At 41.2% G+C, this 15,129-nt stretch overlaps 1 long non-coding RNA gene across 1 annotated transcript in view; it reads right to left on the reverse strand.

Moving 5' to 3' along the window:
• Positions 1 to 15,129, reverse strand: part of LOC139082887 (uncharacterized) — a 109,679-nt gene that overhangs the window by 67,466 nt on the left and 27,084 nt on the right. The window contains exon 2 of the long non-coding RNA XR_011539229.1: positions 10,438 to 10,518. This is a non-coding gene — a long non-coding RNA (uncharacterized lncRNA). The remainder of the gene's footprint in view (positions 1 to 10,437; positions 10,519 to 15,129) is intronic.

The following is a 15,129-nucleotide window of genomic DNA, read 5'->3' on the forward strand; positions in this document are numbered from 1 at the left end:
AGAGTAACACCAGGCAGGACCTGCCCTCTGGCATTTCCTAGACCAGGATAGTCTAGAACAGTGCGTGGAATATGGAAGAGAAAGGGAGGAAGAGGTTTAGCATCTTCTGCTGTTATACCCCTCTTCTTCTTGTTGCTCTCCTCAGCCCCTGACATATATGCACACACACACCCCTACACCCACACACACCTTAGCAAAACAAAGCACAGAGCCGGGCCTGTTCTAACACAGCAAAGTCTTGCAACTGGTTTCTTCCAAGCAGTTTCTTGTGAGTCTCTATTGTTATGAACTGATTTTGCCCATGACCTAATTTATCTAAACAATTCAGGCTAATTTTGTCATTGTCTCATGGCTCAAAGAGTTTGGCTAATTGCTTAGTGCTCTGTCCTCTGATGGACAGGTCTTTCCTCAGCCGTGTGAGACATGCACAATGAAGAAGAGGAGGAAGAAAGAAGCTAACCCACTGAGCTATGGTTCTCCTGATGTTGGGGGATTGAGAGAAAATTTGAGCCTAAATGCTTTCCAGAAACTTCTATAAGGCTTGCTTTAAACACAGGCCTATCCCAAAGCTGTACACATAAAATCTGACAGAGCTCACTTAATTTTCCCAACTCGGAACCGTCTGCCAGTTGTTCCCAATTGCCTCAGAGACAATAGAAAAGGGAGAGCAAAATCAGATTACTTCTGATTTGATTTCTTTCCCAGTTTCATGGATCATAGGTTTAGGTTATTTTAAGAACTGCTGCTGAAGGAGAAAAGGCGAGGAATTCAATATAATATCACTGGTAACATGACCGAATGGGTCTGTGAAAACTTCTTTGCCTTGACCTTCCTCCCTCCCTTCTTCTCATGCATCTTCCCCTCCTTTTCTCAAACAAAATTTATCAAGCCCCAAGCCACAGCCTACGAACTGAGGACAAGGAGATAAACGAGGATGATCCCTTTCCCTGGTTCACAGGCCGGTTGGCAGAGGCGACATCATAGGCTGGGCCCAATTTCAGATCAGAACTCCGGCAATAACCGGAGTGACGCTGGGCGTGTCCTTCTCCTTGCGATGCCTCAGTGTTCTCTCCTGTAATTACCGCTGTCTGTCAGATTCAGTGACATCAAAAGGGTGAAATCTCCATGGAAAAAGGAGCTTGAAGCAAGAGAGAAGAGATGGCAGCAGACAGGATTGTAATAATGCTGAATTTTAAGATTCTTCAATCCTCACTCCTTTTTTGCAACGTTTGTTTTTAGCAGACTTTCTTCTTATATGCAAAAGAAAAGCTCTTCATAGACACATTATTAAGAAAGATAATAGCTCACATTTACAAAGTTCCTACTTGGTTGCTAGGCCTTGAGCAAAGTGTTGGATATGAATTACGCATCTCATGGTTTCTGAGACTGGGAGGGATTGGGGTACCGAGATGGCAGAGCAAGTCAGTTGGCAAACCAGGATTCTAATTTAGGCGTGTTTACTTCGGCGTGCAGCATCTTAACTACTAATTTATTCTGCCAAGAAAAAAGGGGCCAGCTAATCCCACTGTAAAGTCATTTTGGTTAGTGTGCTTCCTTCTTTCTAATATTTACAAGTTTTAGTTTGACTCCAACTGCATTGGGCTCCACTGTCACATTGACATTCAGTACCATTGGTAATGCAAATTAAAACCACAATAACTCACATCTGTTAGAATGGATATCATCAAAGGCAAGAGATAACAAATGCTGGCGAGCACATGGAGAAAAGGGAACCCTTGTGCATTGTTGGTAGGATTGTAAATTGCTGTAGCCACTATGGAAAATAGTACGGAGGTTCCTCAAAATATTAAAAATAGAACTATCATCTGACTCAGCAATTCCACTTCTGGGAATATATCTGAAGGAAATGAAATCACTATGTCAAAGAGATAGCTGCAGCCCCATGTTCATAGCAGCGTTATCTACAATAGCTAAGATACGGAAACAAACTAAGTGTCCATGAATGAATAAGTGGATACAGAAAATGTGGTGTATATATATAATGGAATATTATTCAGCCATTAAAAAGAAGAAAATTCTGCCATTTGTGACAACATGGATGGACCTTGAGGGCATTATGCTAAGTAAAATAAATCAGACAGAGAGAGACAAATATTGTATGATCTTACTTTTATGTGGAAGATAAAAACCAAAACAAAACAATAATAATAAAAAAAAAACTTATGAAAAAAGATAACAGATTTGTGATTACCAGAGACGAGGGTTGGGAGTGGGAGAACTGGATGACGGTGGTCAAATGGCACACACCTCCAGTTATCAGATAAATAAGCACTAGGGATGTAATGTACAACACGATGAATATAGTCAACATTGTTGTATGGTCTATTTGAAGGTTGTTAGGAGAATAGATCCTAAGAGCTCCTATCACAAGAAGAAAACATGTTTGTCTTTCGTTTTGTATCTATATGAGATGGTGGATGTTGACTAAACTTACCGTGGTAATCATTTCATAATATATGTAAGTCAAGTCATTATGCTGCAAATCTTAAACTTATGCAGTGCAGTAGCTCGATTATATCTCAATGAAACTGTAAAAAATTAGCATTGGCAATAGTATATCGCCTTAACTTGTTTCAGATTTCAAAGTTTTATCAAGCATAGATGCTTAATTTTATCAAAATCTTCCTCAAGACCTATTGAGACTATTTTGACCACAAATATGGTTAATAATATCAATGTTTATAAATATTGAAGCTCAGCATCACTAATAATTAAGGAAATGCAAAATCACAATGCGATGCCACTTCACACTCGTTAGGGTGGCTATTATCATACAAACAGGAACCAAGTGCTGGCGAGGATGTGGAGAAATGAGAACCTTGTTCACTGCTAGTGGGGACATGAGATAGTGTAACTGCTATTGAAAATAGTATGGTGGTTACTCAAAAAATTAGAAGTAGAATTATCATATGACCCAGCAATGCCACTTGTGACAATATATCCAAAAGAATTACATGAAGAAACTCGAAGAGATATTTGACCCGACATGTTTATGGCAGCACTATTCACAGTAGCCAAAAGGTGGAAGCAGCCCAAGTGCCTATCTGTAGGTGAATGGATAAACAAAATATGGTATCTACATGCAAATAGAATATTATTCAGTCTTAAAAAGGATTAAAATCCTGACGTATGCTATAACATGGATAAACCTTGAAGACATTATGTTAAGAGCAATTAGTTAGTCACAAACGGACAAATACTATATAATTCCACTTATATGAGGCACCTAGAGTAGTCAAATTCATAGAGACAGAAAGCAGAAGAGATGTCACCAGGGGCTGGGGAGAGAGAGGAATGGGGAGTTATTGTTTAATGGTTACAGAGTTTTGCTTTGTGAAGATGAAAATGTCCTGAAGATGGATGGTGATGAGAGGGACACAACAATGTGAATATATTAATGCCACTGAACAGTACACTTGAAAATGGTTAAAATGATAAATTTAATGTTATATATATTTTACCACCATAGAAAAAATGGCACTTTTGCTTCTGACTGTGACAGAAGAACTGGCATTAGCTTAGCCCTTTTGCCACAAACATAAAACTGGATAAAATATATGAGGTGATTTTTCAGCCAGTGCAACACTGCATGTGGAAAAGAAGACTAGTTCATTAGGCAAACTCATCATCGTCTCAGGTCTCTGCTGGTGGCCAATTTTGTGATGACAATGCAGTGAGCTGGAGTCCAAGCAGAGAACAGCAGTAAACTGATTAGAGAAGGCAGATATTAGGGTCTGAGGAAGTTAAAGGTGTTGGAATTTGAGAGGCATGCACTGGAGGATAGGAAGCTGAGCAGAGGTTTCCTCATGAGTCCCCATGTGTCCCCAGTGAAGAGCTCAACTTGTGCAAGTAGATAGTGAGATTTAGAAGATGTAGCTGCTAGAGGGTGGAGAACAGAACAGATACTAGAGTTCAAGCGGTGGTCAGGGACGTTGGAGGTACCCACCTGAGACACTGCAAAGGCCTTCCCTCACAAGGCACGATTGCACTCTCAAGTAAGACCTGCTTTAGATGGCTCTAATAAAGTCTGAAGGCAAACTCTAACAAGATTTTGAGAAGAGAAGAGTTTGGAGGTGGCGTCTTGCCAAGTTAGAGAGGCTGGGGAAACAGATTTGATTTTCAACAGATTATGGAAGCATAACAAAATGTAAACAAAATCTACTCAATTTCAAGGTGAGCAGTCAGTAATCAAATTACCTACTAGTATGAAAGCCAACACTCTTCAGAGGAAGATAACCAAATCCCAAGTCCATACAACTTAACACAAATATGTCCAGCGTAAAATTAAAAATTGCTGAATGTGGGCAGAACTTAGAAAATGTGACACTTAGTCAGGGAGAAAAAAAGCCAATAGAGACTGAACACAAGATGGCCCTTAATATGGATTTAGCAGAAAACAACCAAACTTTAAAGCAGCTACTCTGAAAGTGTTCAAAGCACTAAAGGAAATACATTCAAAGAATTTTAAACAAATTATCTTATTGAGTGAAGAGATCAGGAATCTCCATAGAGAAATGGAAACTACAAAAATAACCAAATATAAATTTTGGAATTGACTAAAATGAAAACAATTCATTGAATGGTCATATTGACAGACTGGAGATGGGGGTGGGACAGGGGGAAGAGACAGTGAACATGACCACAGATCCAAAGAAATCTAATCTGAAGAAGGGATAAAATGAAGACAGCAAAAATTCAACACAGCCTCAGGGCTCTGTAGATCAATATCATATGGTCTAACATATATATAAATAGGATTTCCAGAAGGAGAAAAGAAAAAGACTAGTATAATACAGAAAAAATACTTGAAATGTAATAACTGAAAAGTTACAAAATGTGATGAAAAACAGTGACTGACACATATGAGAAAGTCAATGACCTACAAACAGGATAGATACCAGGAAAACCACTTCTATGTCTATCATAGTCAAACTACAGGAAACCAAAAATAAAGAGAATATCTTGAAAGCGTCCAGTGGAAAAAAAGTCTTGTTTTGTAAATGGGAAAAAGGATGAGATTTACCACTAACTTCCCATCAGGAAGAGGGAAGGCTAGAAAACAATGGAATGATATCTTTAAAGCACTGGGATGGTGCTGGAGTCAGTCCATCAGAATTCTACATAAACTAAAAACATCTTTCAAAACTGAGGCTTTAATAAAGACATTTTCTGATAAACAAAAGCTGAGAGAATTTGTTGCCAGCAGGTCTTCAATAGAAGAAATTCTAAATAATATCCTTAAGCCGAAAGGAAATGGTACCAGAATGAAACTCAGATATGTAGGAAGGAGAGACAGTCAACAGAAACTGAAAATAAGCAGTTAAACATAAAAGATGATGCAATTTTTCCAAGGAAAAATTCCATAAATATTAACTGACTGTTTAAAATAAAAATAATAACATCCTAAGGGAGGATTTATAATGTTTATGGAAATAAAAAAAAGAGCACTAAAGAAGGGAGTTGTGTACATAAAATTATACTGTTCTTAAGTTATTCCATTTGAAATGTGATAAGTGGGAGGTGTGAAGAGAGAAGTGGAAAGTTGTAACATCAGAAGTGGAAAGCATCATGTGTGAAGTACAGTATCAATCTAACTAGATATTGAAATTGAAAACTACATTTTGTTAGCCCTATAGCAACTACTAATGAAATAACAAAGAGGTCTTGCTGAGAAGTTAGTAAAGGAAATAAAACAAATTATTGTATTGGACGAATACCCTCACACTCCCCAAAAAGAAAAAAGTAAGAAAAGAACAACAGAAGAGCAAAACCGGAAGACACAAATGGAAGAGAAATGGCAAGATGGTGGACTTCAGCCAACCACAGGAGTAGTCACGTAGAATATAAATGGACTAAATACTCTAAAAATCAGAGCTTCTCAGACAGAAAACAAGCAAGATCGAATCCTCTGCTCTTGACAAGAGACACAAAGAAATTCCAGGCCTGTGTGGTTTCACCAATAAATTCTATCAAACATTCAAGGAAGACAGAATTCCAGTCTTACACCACTCTCCCGGAAATCAGAGGGGAAAGAATTGCTATCGACCTCTTTCAAGAGTCCAGCATTCCAAAACCAGACACTCATATTATCGAAAAAGAAAACTACAGACCAATATCCCTCATGAATATACATATGAAAATCCTTAAACTATTAGTCAATGGTATCTGTAATTGGCCTGCTTTCTCTTCCATTGGTACATTTCCTCTTTTAGCCCTTAGTTAAATTTATCAGAATGTTGTTTGTTTTATTGATATTTACAAAGACCCATAAAAGCATTAATTTTAATTTATGTTTTATTTTAATATAATTTCAGCTTTTAGGCTGTGTTAAGGGTCTGTGTGTGTCTAGAATGTAATATGTTTTATTTTGTTTCCAATATCCTACGGCCATTTAAAAAGACTGTGAAGTATAAAATATATACATCTAGCAAATAAACTTTATTTACTGTATTATTCAGTTTCCCTATAACCCATTTATTCTTGGCTATTTGATCTGTTAAAGATTTGCAGAATTGGCTTAGTGTCCTAACTTGGTTATGGTTCCATTAATTTCCCCTCATAATACAGCACTTGTTTTATTTACGCTGATTCAGTGTTATCTAGCATAAACACATTGTGTATTGAAAGCAATTATCACTATCAGTCATGTTATTGATACTAAATATACCTCCCGTTTATCTTTAATTATCCAGTTCAGGAATCTCTTCCCCTAACAAGCCAGCCGTCATTCCCCAGGCTCCCTTCCTCCACATCCCCTCTGCCCTGGCAGGTGCTTAATTCTTCTGTTGTGCTCATAGTCCTGTATTAATGTGATGTACTGTGTGATGTTCTTCCTCATTAGACTGTGACTTCCCTGAGAATAGGGTTCATGCCTTATTTTCTTTTAAATTCCAATTCTTAGCATAGTTCCTGGATTTGGCATGGAGCTGGGTAAACATTTTTTGAATCGGATTGAAAGAAAAGTGACAAAAAACAGTAAGAATTGAGAAGCAGTCATTGCAGGTCTTAGAGGATGTGCTGGGTATGAAGTCAGACAACGTGAAGAGTTTGAAAACAACCCTAAAAACAGAAGGAAAGATGCAAGCAGCTTAGAAACCGCCCTCACCACCCCTGCTCTGCCTCTCCCCCAGCTCCTTGCCCGGCTCTTCTTTCAGTGTGTCAGCTGCCCAGTCTCCTCCCTGTACCTCCTTCCCTCACCTTTTACCCCAGATTGAAGCAGGGCAGAGGGCATGCTGTTTGTGTGGCAAGTCTGCAGGATAAAAACCCTGTGTTTTGACAGCTCAGTGGAGCTGGGGTCAGTCTAAGCGGAGATGAGTCCCAAACTACTTCTCCAGCTGTAAGCTATTGCTTTTCATCTCCACCCTGCTCAGTCTTCTCACCTGGGGAGGAAGGGGCAGGGAAGGGACCTGACCAAGAGGACCACTTGCAATTCCCAAAAGTAGTTGCTTTACACACTGGCCTTTGCGCCTCCTTTGCCCTCAGCCTGGAATGCCCACCGCCCGCGCCCTTTGCACCTCTTGCAATTCTATCGATCTTTCAGGAGCCAGCTCAAATGTCAACTCTTCTAGGATGCCTTTCCTTGATTGTAAGGAGTGTTGATGATGTCCTTCTGTGTGCTTCTAGTATAACCTGGTCATTTAGCTATCATAATTTTTTAACATACAGACAATAGTGAATACTTTTGTTAAGATATCTTTCTCTCTTATCATCCTGCGGGATCCTCACAGACAGGACAAATTTAATCCATCTTTTTTTACTCTCAATACCTAGTGGTTAGCACATAGTAATACTCAATAAAGGTTGTGAACTTATCAGAATTGAGGGGGTAAATGAATTAACTCACCGAAAACTGGAGGGAAGAATGTTTTGGTATGGAGGACCGGCCTTCTCAGAAATCTGGTATCTCTGATTTCCAAAACTTTGCACATATAAGTTCCCACTGTCTAAAAAATTCCACCACTGACTCATTTTTCAAGGACTCGTAAGAACCTTAAGTCCTTGGCTAGAAGGAACTCCAGCTCCCTTAATCACTAAAGCAACCTCATCTGCAGGCTCTGGAGCCCAACAGATGTGGAGTCACGTTTCTGTTCTAACCTTGCTAGAGTCTTCGTCTTGGTCAGGTTGTAATTTTTTGAGTGAATTTTATCAGCAGTAAAATGCAGATATTAACTCCTACTTCTTTTGGCATAACCAACTGCCTGTGAATGTTTATATTCTAATAACTTTTGCACGAAATCTAGTCTGTGATTTATGGCATTCCCGGCGTCCCCAGAGTATCGTGGAGATTAAATGAGATGGCATAGACCACTGATCGGAATGGCATTGGGAGTTCATTGCCACGAATCTCCCGTTGCTTGAAACACAGCAATGATGGATGAGCTGCGCTTACAAACAAGAGGAAGCTCTTGGGGGCCCAGAGCCTAACTGGAGCCTTCTGTAGTGAGCAGAGCCGAAGTTGCAGGCCCACTGAGTTCTACGTCTGGAAGCAGGCAGAGGCAGCCTGGAGTGACTGTGACATCTGTGAGGTAATGGGAATCAAATGCACTCCACACGGGGTGGGGGTCCCTAGCCAGCGCATTGCATGAAACAAGAGTAAGGGCAGCATTTTTGCACCTGGGAAATAAGGTAGAAAAAAGATCCTGTGGACTCTGTTCTGGGGCTGTGGCTTATATAAACTGTTCACGCCTTGGCTGAAGAAATATTTTAAAAATTCACTTAGGATTTGACCCAATTCCTTGCTAAAACAGTGCTGGGATCTGCTGGGTGATATTTGCAATATCAGTCCAGGAGGGAGCCCCAAGCCACCAATATAAGATCTGATTATGGTCTGGATGCGGGCATCTGGATACAATTGTGAAGCCTCTCGATTGCAAGCCGTGAGTATAGAGAGAAGACAAATAAAATGCCAAACGAAGAAAACAGCCTCTCAAGATGAGTCTGCAAAGGGCAGTTTCAGGCAGCCTGGGACGTTCTAGGAGCTCACAAAATAATGGCGCCATCTTTCCTTTTCTGCAGTGGTGCTATCACTTCCTAATTTTTCTTATACATATTTAAATACTCATATTTTCTTCTGGACAATGTGCTCCTTAAGTGGTTTTCTCTAGTCCCCCCGCCCCCCTCCTTGCAGGAGTACAAGCCCCGGGAAAAAAGTAGAAACTCAGGGACTGTTGGCTTTTGGCAGAAATCTGGGTATGCCAGATGCTGTGACTCTGTAGTGGAATCATTGCAAAGAACCAGTGGGTGTGATCAATGTCTGCATGAAAGGGAGCTTGAAATACTTTCTTTCCGTCAGACCATTTCTGAAGACCGGGTGGTTGCTCTGGGGAGCTTTTCTTATTTCTTAGTGGTAATAACATCCTCCACAACACAGCTTCAGTGCGCAGGAATCCTTCTGGCCATGGATGCAGCCTCCACTGGAGAGCAGGAAAGTCTCAGGCCAAGACCCTCCTGTGTTCAAGGCTCGTCAAGTGTATTTCATCTTTCTGGCTGGCCAGTACTGTTTAGTGTTATTCTCCCCGCTGTCTTTTTGGATCTTTCTTTTTTCCCTCCACCTATGTCATTTGCTTGTGCCGGCAGCTGTGTGCTCTATAGTCTGGAGAAGCCAGTTGCCTTCAAAACGGTAGGATGGTTTCCTTTGTTATTTATTTTTTTTTCCTCCCATGTTTGATTTGATATTTTCTGTGAATTTCCCATCATTTGGAAGCACTCTCTCCGTGCAGAGCCTGGGGCTACAGTTTGTCTTTAAATGAACCTAACTTTGCCTCTGAAATTCTCTCCATTAGTTGTCACTATTTTCATCCCAGTCTGTTAGCCCACATTCATTCTTCAGCTTCTCTCTTTTTCACCTCTAGCTCCCCAGCACTCTCTCTTTGTTCTGAAGTGTCTGGGCTTCAAGAGGAAGAGCCCTGTGTCTTCCCGAGGCAGGCGTCTCACTGCCACCAGGAATCAAGTCAGCTCTCACTGTATTTAAATTTCATGAGCCAGCAGTCACACAGTATTCACATCCTCCTTTGAACTCACAACATTCTCATCTGAATGTGCATAAGTCAAAAGCCAGGCAAGTAAGGCAAGCCACCGCAGAGTGAGTGTTTTTAGACTCCAGTCTAGACTTAGCGGTCCAAAGCCCGTGTTTCCTCCATCCGCCAGGATGACCCCTCTCTGACCACCATCTGCTGTGCCCGCCTCTCTCTGTCCACCCATCTCATCCCCACGCTTCTTTCTGGTGTTGCCAGTCTATTTTGCTTAGAATGCCTGTCATAGTTTTTGAAAGAGGGATATAAATCTTTTGCCTGGGCTGAAATACTTACTCATTGCTCAGTTGTTGGCAGTCTGCTACTGCCCTGACAAATTTACTGAAATTACAGTCCTGGCCTTTCTCCCCGGTCCACCTCCTATTGTTGAAAACTTTCTTCCTACCTGGCCATGGCTCTGCTTCTTCCTAATCCGGCCTCCACCTGTCCACATTGCTTCCTCACTGGACTCTGGCTGGGAACAGGTCTGCAAGCAAACAGATGTTAGATCAGCACAGTCCACTTTCCTGCCACTCAGCATCCATTCTCAACTTCTGCCTTTATTTAAATTGCACACAGCAGCAACTTCACGAGGCAGCAGGAGAAACAACATGTCCTATTATTCACTGGACTCATCTCCAAGTCTAGCATCTCAGGTGATATACCATCATCCGTATTACTCCTAGATGTGGCTTTGTGTGGTCTATTGACCTGGGAAGGGAAATGTTGGTGTAAATACCACTCACGTACCTCACTCAAAATAATAGGGGAAGGGAAAAAAATAAAAGAAGAAATAACTGATTGATATACACTTCTATACTTAAAAATGTGCATCACTGCTACAATCTTATTTCTGTACCAAGCCATGGGCTGCTGTTTCTTCTTCCACCACACTTTTCAGGTTCTCTTTGCCTTCAGCCAGCATCTTGGCTGGTTGGGATTCTTGAACTGGTGGAAAAATGCAAAACTTCATTCAGGAAAAGTCTGAGTTCTTATAGCCCCACCTCTGTTGGCTTGCTTTTGCATTTTATTAACTTGTGCTTTTGGATATGGGTGCTCCAGTCAACTTTCTAGGTTCCAGACACAGTCCTTCCTGCCTCCAATGGTAGATGCAACACAATTCTCCTTTGTTAATTGGTGTAAATAACCCCAGTCAGAACAGTGCTCCATTCTCTTCTTTGTAGTTCAGTGGCCTGAAGAGCTCAAAATGTCTATGAGGCAACCTGACCTTCTAATTCAATGGGATTGTTAGTGATTATCCTGTGGAAGCAGGAAACCAAGACCTGTAAACCCAGAGAACCCCGAGTCACAAGGATAAAAAGCCAAAACAATTGTGGATGGGTTGTTTGGCATAATGTCACAAAGGGTTGCTCTCAAATCTGCTTGTGTACTGCACTCAGGTAATGTGGCAATGGAAGAAATAACGACGTCTATCAGCTACTGGTTCAAAGCATCTACCACAGCCTACAGGAAGCCTCCTACAGTCCTAGTGCACAAGATTTTGGCACCTTAACTAAGTCTTCAGTCAGGCATTTTACCATTTTATCAGATGAGTTGGGGGCGATGTGGTCTAGTCAGAGGATTTCGTGGGCTTAAGTCCATTGGCAAACTTACATGGCTGTAAAATAGTCTGTGGTCAGAACTAATGTTACGAAGAAACCATAACACTTGAAAGGTAGTGTTGGAAGAGTTTCAAATGGGGAAGATAAATACATATTTAGAATAGATGTCTATTCTTGTGAAGAAAAATCACTGTTCCCTCCATAAAATAAGGTGTCCAATGAACTGGAACTACTAACAAGTAGTGAAAGGTCCTGGATCAGGGGCTCAGCACTGGGCAGTGCTGTTAGCAAGGTGGGTACTCAGCACATGGAGTCAGGTCAGCCTTGGTGGGGGGAAACCCATGTTGTTAAACCCATGCTTACCTTCTATCGCTGCCACCCTAGCCTCTTTACTCATGGACCTATTGATCAAGTAACAGGATGGCTAAAGAAAGAGGCTGAATTTCCATGCATTGGGCCATCATAAAACACTAAACATTACAAGTGAAGTGTTTTATATTTTATATTTTACTTATGATGTTAATCAGCTTCATGAATCCAGAGGTTTATGTCTTTCACCAATTTGGGAAGTTTTCAGCCATTATGTTTTCAAATACTCTCTTTATCCTCTTCTTCTCGGACCCTGATCACATAAATGTTGGATATTTTGTTATTATTCCACAAGTAGCTGAAACTCTGTTCATTTTTTTTAGTCTGTTTTCTCTATGTTGTTCAGATTGAGTAAACCATATTGGTCTGTTCTCAAGTTCACCGATTTTATCTTTGGCATCTCCATTCTACTGTTGAGCCCATCCCATGAGATTTTCATTTCTGTTATTGTATTATTCAGGTCTGTAAGTCCCCTCCCCCATTTTTTTTTCTGGTGAGGAAGATTGGCCCTGAGCTAACATCTGTTGCCAATCTTCCTCTTTTTTCTTGAGGAAGATTGTCCCTGAGCTAACATCTGTGCCCATCTTCTTCTATTTTTTGTATGTGGGACACCACCACAGCATGGCTTGATGAGCAGTATGTTGGTCCATGCCCGGGATCCAAACTCATGAACCCCAGGCTGCTAAAGCAGAGCATGCAAACTTAACCACTAAGCCGCAGGGCTGGCTCCTATAATTCCCTCTTCAAAATAACTTCTATTCCTTTGCTCAGGTTTTCTATCTTTCCATTTGTTTCTGAAGAATTTGTAGTTACCTGTTGAAGCATTTTTATAATGGCTCATTTAAAATTCTTGTCAGATAATTCAAATATCTGATTCATCTCAATGCTGTTATGAGTGAATTGTCTTTTTCCTGCAAGTTGTGATTTTCCTGATTCTTGCTATGACTGGGTGGTTCTTTAACTGCTCTGGATCCTATGTAAATCCTTTATTTTAGCAGGCAGTCACCCTGTTTAGGTTTATCACAAAGGTTTCAGACTATGTTGGCGGGCTTTGGTTTCAAAGACAATTGAATTTGCAGTATCTTTGCAGTGCTATTTTGGTCTGCTGGATTTATCACATTTGGTGGGATGCCCAATGGTTCCTGCTGGTACTTCCTGAGGCTCTGGGAAGGGTTTCCTCAGGCTGGGCTGCCCGTTGCCACTAGGTGGACAAAGGAAATCTACAGCCCGTGGGAAGGGAGTGTGCTCCCCAGACCAGGCCCCTTGTTATGGCAGGACAGCCTCTGCTAGTGCTTTCAAACCTACGTGCTGTTGTCAGAGGGACTGTCACTCAGTCTGGCAGAGGAATGATCCTACCTGGGCTGCTTTCTGTTGCTAGGTTCGGGGTTGGAAAATGCTGGGCCTGGCCTCCTGTTGTTTGTTGTGTAGGACGAGGGGCACTAAGACGCCCTTTCCTTATGTTCTTTCTCCAGTCCTGGGTTCCCCAACCAGTTTGCCTTTCTCTTTCTGCTTTTCAGAGTTCTCCTCGATTGGCTCTCGCGTTATTTGCAGGAGTTGTAGTTGTTCTTAGCGAGGAGAATCAGACATAAACTAGTTTAGGACAACTTGTCTGGATACGGAGTCCCCAAGAGAAGAAATTTTTTTTAAAAAAGATGTCTATTGTTTTGCATTGCTGCTAAGTTAAAACCTTTCTTAATCTCTCCATTCTCATCTACAACCAATTTTCACAACGTCTATCATACATGCGCACACACACAATCATCGGTAAAATCCACATATAAGAATGAATGGGGGTGTGTGTGTGTGAGAGAGAGAGAAAGACAGACAGACAGAGAGACAGAGACAGAGAGATAATCTAAGAGAATTCACAACAACGTGCTATGGAACTAGAAATAGTGTTTATAGAAAGAAGTAATGCAGAAATTATGAAACTCCAGCAGTAGCTGAAATCAGAGCCAAAGGCCTTCATGAAGACCTGAGTCTCTTGTGCACTTAAAAACAATCTCTGAGAAAGAGAAAATTCCACAAAATGTGGCCTGGGGATTCTAGGTGATCTTAACAAGACTAGGAGACGCCAGTCTGTGTGTGAATTAATGCACTTTTCCTTACTTTGAAATCAGGACTTGTGTTGTTTTGAGTTGTAAAATTGGTAAGGTGCTTGGAAACAAGTTTGAAATTTAGATGAAGTGGCTCTACATTCTTTATAATCACCTGTGTGATATCTGTGTTTGGATTTCAAGGTGACAGCTGATATAAAGCATCCCTTTGATGCTCTGAGCTGTCGAGAGAATAAAATCTGTGCTCATTTGTCTATTCATAATCCATGCACATCTGTGAATTTTGAGGTGGCACATACATTTCTACCAGAAAGAGTGTTCAACATTTGGTTGGTAGCTGGTTCCATGGGCATGGTTGGAATTGCCAGCAGGAACATGCAAAGAAGGGAATCAAAATTAGTCTTGGGAGACCAATATATCTATGGGGCAGGCAAGGTCAAAGTCCTGAGAATGGAGACTCATACAGAACAGAGAAACAGTGGCAGCAATATAGTATTTTATCATATTACTCCAAGGAGAGAAGGATGGTAAGGTCAAAGACTTGCCCTTGAAGGAGTCTGAGATGGCATTGTGGCCGTCAGTTTCAGTGAGTGGTGGGAATGGAAGATAAATTGCGTTGGTTGAGCAGTGATCACGGAATGAAGAAGTCTGATCTTTAAGGAAAGATAGCATTTCTTGCTGAACTTTGCATTCCCAATAAAGCCCTGTGGGGAATCTGGCACAAGACAGATGTTTAATAATACCCCCATTTGCTCACTTGGAGTCCGGGTTTCTCTGCCTCCTCTGGGGAACGGTTCTGGGCACTCTTCCAAGGAATGACTAAGTTTCCTGCAGCTAGCCTTGTGACTCCACCTCCTAATGGTGCTTGACACGCACCATTGTGAGCCCTTGGGACGAAGCCATTAGCCCCAGCTCTGCTGTGGCTGACCTCAGCCTACTCGCTAGTGAGGGCTTGACGCTTATTATCTTAGAGAGGCTAGAGAGGGCACTGCAATATACACAAGGGTTTGCTTAGATGATTTCACAGAGTGATGACAATTCATCTTTTATAAGTGCAAATGTTAGAATAAAGGAAACACACTGTTTAACAGCCATAGGTTTAAGAGACGG

The sequence above is a fragment of the Equus przewalskii genome, chromosome 1 (genome assembly GCF_037783145.1).
Source record: "Equus przewalskii isolate Varuska chromosome 1, EquPr2, whole genome shotgun sequence".
NCBI lineage: Eukaryota > Metazoa > Chordata > Mammalia > Perissodactyla > Equidae > Equus > Equus przewalskii.